The sequence below is a fragment of the Rhyacophila brunnea genome, unplaced genomic scaffold, assembly GCF_057557595.1.
Source record: "Rhyacophila brunnea isolate RB1 unplaced genomic scaffold, BYU_Rbru_1.0 scaffold_276, whole genome shotgun sequence".
NCBI lineage: Eukaryota > Metazoa > Arthropoda > Insecta > Trichoptera > Rhyacophilidae > Rhyacophila > Rhyacophila brunnea.
Genome location: NW_028232941.1, coordinates 60,838 through 65,433, shown reverse-complemented (window position 1 = coordinate 65,433; position 4,596 = coordinate 60,838). Strand labels below are relative to the sequence as shown.

General features: G+C 54.6%; 2 non-coding genes across 2 annotated transcripts; both read right to left on the bottom strand.

Annotated features, from left to right (window-relative positions):
- Nucleotides 1-1,460: 1,460 nt before the first annotated feature.
- On the bottom strand, nt 1,461-1,622 carry LOC147068702 (5.8S ribosomal RNA). Its single transcript, XR_015071300.1, has one exon. It is a non-coding gene; the product is annotated as a 5.8S ribosomal RNA (ribosomal RNA).
- A 152-nt stretch (nt 1,623-1,774) lies between these two features.
- On the bottom strand, nt 1,775-3,718 carry LOC147068701 (small subunit ribosomal RNA). The gene has a single exon (XR_015071296.1). It is a non-coding gene; the product is annotated as a small subunit ribosomal RNA (ribosomal RNA).
- Between the last annotated feature and the right edge of the window lie 878 nt (nt 3,719-4,596).

The following is a 4,596-nucleotide window of genomic DNA, read 5'->3' as shown; positions in this document are numbered from 1 at the left end:
AACGCCTCGGGAATGCGGCGGGACCGCGGAAACGGTCCGCGCATCTTCCCTCCGGCGCGACCGAGGCCGCGCCTTTCACTTTCATTGCGCCTCTGGGTTTAGTGTAAAAAAATCCCAATGACTCGCGCACATGCTAGACTCCTTGGTCCGTGTTTCAAGACGGGTCCTGTGAGTGCCCAAAACAAACCCACCGCCGACCGGGACGCGTCCCGTCCGAGAGCGCGCCGCTAACCACGACGGCCGACGCGCGACACCCGCGGCGCACGAGGCGCCGGGGGCCGCACGAAGGTCGCCGCTGCGGCGCGACGGACGACCGGCCGAAGCCGGGCGGACGCGAACCTCGTTCTCTACCGTCGCGTGCGGCGGCCGTGGACGCCGCGGCTCCGCCCCTCGTCGAGGGACGGGACAACCGCACGGCGCATTCGACCGCAGCGCGACGGGTCGCGGTGTTATACTGAGGGAGAAGTGCACGCACTCCGGGGGCCCGTCGGCGAACCCGCGCCCCCCCCTGCCGGCGCACCCGCGAAGGCGCGTCGGCAGAGGGTGAGCGGCGAGACGCGGACCCCGGCGGAAGAGCGATGAATCTCCCCGTTCGCTCGTTTGAGTTCCACAGGTTTACCCCTGAACGGTTTCACGTACTCTTGAACTCTCTCTTCAAAGTTCTTTTCAACTTTCCCTCACGGTACTTGTTCGCTATCGGTCTCGTGGTAGTATTTAGCCTTAGATGGAGTCTACCACCCGCTTAGGGCTGCACTCTCAAGCAACCCGACTCTGGGGAGAGAGACCGTCGCGGCCGGCTACCGTCACCACGGGCCTGGCACCCTCTACGGGTAAACGGCCCCGTTCAAGATGAACTTGGACTGGCAGCCGTGACTAATGACCGCGCGTGTATGTATAATTCTCCTCCCGAACGCTACATTTCCCGGCGGCCCGCCGGGGCCGCAGGATTCAGCGCTGGGCTCTTCCCGTTTCGCTCGCCGCTACTCGGGGAATCCTCGTTAGTTTCTTTTCCTCCGCTTACTGATATGCTTAAGTTCGGCGGGTGATCTCTCCTGATTTGAGGTCGACAAACAGTTTGCGTGCAAAATGACGCATGCGAGCGCTCAGACTCACGCGCGGCGACGCCTTTTACGGGTTGTGTGCGTGTGTGCGCAGCGGCTTTTGCAAGTCACCGCGCTCACGCCACGTTCCAGTGCGTGCGCGCGAAGCGAGCGCCCGATGCGAGCGCACTGAGGCGCTACATTCGCACAGGGCGCGCCCGACAACAGGCGTCGATAAATATTTGACCGGACGCCCGGAAGGACGGGTGGGTGGCGGAGGCGTGCGTGTGCACGCGACCTATCCCCCCCCCCCGCCGACCTGGCGACGCCGGCAACTGCTCGCGAACAGCCACACACACACACACACAAGTGTGTGTGTGTGTTATATGACCGTTCGCAGTCTGGTGTTTCTGGTGTACGCGACCCTCAAACAGGAGTGGTCCGTCGACAAACTACGTCTTGCTCGGACCGCAATGTGCGTTCGAAATGTCGATGCTCATGTGTCCTGCAGTTCACACTCTGACGCGCATTTAGCTGCGTTCTTCATCGACCCACGAGCCGAGTGATCCGCCGTTCAGGGTAATCTAGTGATTACATATTGTTGTTGTTATATTGTTTCGTTTTCGGCATATTATATATTTCATAATGCACATGCGAGATGTGCAAAATAAATTTATATAAAAAAAAAAAATTACACGTTACGCGTACACGCGCACATGTTCGTTTCGCACAGGAAATGATCCTTCCGCAGGTTCACCTACGGAAACCTTGTTACGACTTTTACTTCCTCTAAATGATCAAATTCGGTCAAACTTTCCGGCGCGTCAGAGGCCCACGAGGAGCTTCCGCGCGCCAGTCCGAAGACCTCACCAAATCATCCATCGGTAGTAGCGACGGGCGGTGTGTACAAAGGGCAGGGACGCAATCAACGCGAGCTGGTGACTCGCTTTTACTAGGAATTCCTCGTTCATGGGGGAGAATTGCAAACCCCAATCCCTATCACGAAGGGGTTTCATCGGGTTACCCGGGCCGTTAAGCCAAGGAGGACACGCTGATCCCTTCAGTGTAGCGCGCGTGCGGCCCAGGACATCTAAGGGCATCACAGACCTGCTATTGCTCAATCTCGTGCGGCTATATATACCGCCGGTCCCTCTAAGAAGATTTTCATTGTACGCCGGTAGTGAAGACCGCGACGCGCCCGCGCCTCCGACGCAGAACGCCAAAGGACACGGACGCGCGCGGACCCTCGTGATACCGGTTGTACGTCTATTTAATAGGCTAGAGTTACGTTCGTTACCGGAATTAACCTGACAAATCGCTCCACCAACTAAGAGCGGCCATGCACCACCACCCACCGAATCGAGAAAGAGCTGTTAATCCGTCAATCCTTCCAGTGTCCGGGCCTGGTGAGTTTTCCCGTGTTGAGTCGAATTAAGCCGCAGGCTCCACTCCTGGTGGTGCCCTTCCGTCAATTCCTTTAAGTTTCAGCTTTGCAACCATACTCCCCCCGGAGCCCGAAAGCTTTGGTTTCCCGGGAGCTGCCCACCGGGTTAAAATAATGAAACTTCGGCGGATCGCTGGCTGGCATCATTTATGGTTAGAACTACAGCGGTATCTAATCGCCTTCGAACCTCTAACTTTCGTTCTTGATTAATGAAAACACCTTTGGCAAATGCTTTCGCTTTAGTCCGTCTTGCGACGATCCAAGAATTTCACCTCTAACGTCGCAATACGAATGCCCCCAGTTGTCCCTATTAATCATTACCTCTGGTATCAGAAAGCCAACAAAACAGAACCGAGGTCCTATTCTATTATTCCATGCGTACAATATTCAGGCAAAACTTAGCCCGCTTTGAGCACTCTAATTTGTTCAAAGTAAACAGCCGCGACGGCCCGCCTCGGCGAACGGCCGACCTTGCGGCCGACCGACGCCGGATGGCGAAGGACGCACCGGCGAGAAGCCCCGCAGACGTGCCTGTCGTACCGCAGTCGGTAGACCGACACCGCAGGACACAATTTCAACTACGAGCTTTTTAACCGCAACAACTTTAGTATATGCTATTGGAGCTGGAATTACCGCGGCTGCTGGCACCAGACTTGCCCTCCAATGGATCCTCGTTAAAGGATTTAAAGTGTAATCATTCCGATCACGAGGCCTCGGACGAGTCCCGTATCGTTATTTTTCGTCACTACCTCCCCGTGCCGGGAGTGGGTAATTTGCGCGCCTGCTGCCTTCCGTGGATGTGGTAGCCGTTTCTCAGGCTCCCTCTCCGGAATCGAACCCTGATTCCCCGTTACCCGTGACAACCATGGTAGTCGCATAAACTACCATCGACAGTTGATAAGGCAGACATTTGAAAGATGCGTCGCCGGTGCTAGACCGTGCGATCAGCTCAAAGTTATCTAGAGTCATCTCGAAGAGCGACGGACGACGCGAGCGCCGACCGCCGATTGGTTTTTGATCTAATAAAAGCATTCCTCACGTTCCCGTTCAGAATTACGTTTGCATGTATTAGCTCTAGAATTGCCACAGTTATCCAAGTAACTGTGTACGATCTAAGGAACCAAAACTGATATATTGAGCCATTCGCGGTTTCACCTTAATTAGGCTCATACTGAGACTTGCATGGCTTAGTCTTTGAGACAAGCATATGATTACTGGCAGGATCAACCAGGGAGCTGCTCTGCGAGGCCGCGGGCGCGCGCGCACTGGGCGCGCCGACACCCGCGATCCACACGTCACACGCGAACGCGCACCGGAGTCACCCGGCGGGCGACGCTGGCTCTCTCTTTCGATTTTTAACGTGCCGACGCACGAGATACAACGGATTGTATGCATACATACGCACAGAGCACGAGATCGTGCTCCGCGTTTCTCAATTTCCCATCGTAAAACGTGCACACCGAAAACGCACGCCGTCGGCGCGGTAAACGGAGCGACGGAGGCTGAAACGCCGTCCGCCGTCACTCGACAGGATGATTCTGCTAGCGCGGAACTCCAGAGTGATGCGATCGCATAGGCCGCGGCGACGAAATATAATCGCACGCCGGGTGAGTGTCTCGTCTCGCAAATGTACCGCCGACGCGGCCGAATGGCCGCCGCAGTTTGCGAACGCCGTGAAGGAAGTCTTGTCAAAGACGACAACCCACTGCTATACGATGGATGAGGGGAGAGACCCAGACGACAACAACAACGAATACGGACACGGCAATGTTGGGTAGCGCAATAATCCGTCGCCATTATTTTATCGTACAGTTCTCTCCTGCGTACATTTTCCCTCACACATTATAGTGTAAACGCGGCGCACTACCGGCCGCGTAACCGAAATAACACTACAAAAGGCGAAGGTGACGATTCTCTTTAGGTTTAATCTTTCATTTGAAATTTCGAATTGCGAATTGCGAATATATATTTTGGTAATTTGGATAATTTTTTTTTTTTAATTTCAATTTTTTTTTTTTTTTTTTTTTTTTTCATCCATCATTATGAATGATATAAAACCATTGAAATAAATATCATTATGAGAACGTTATATTACGCTCGCCACCGAACGGT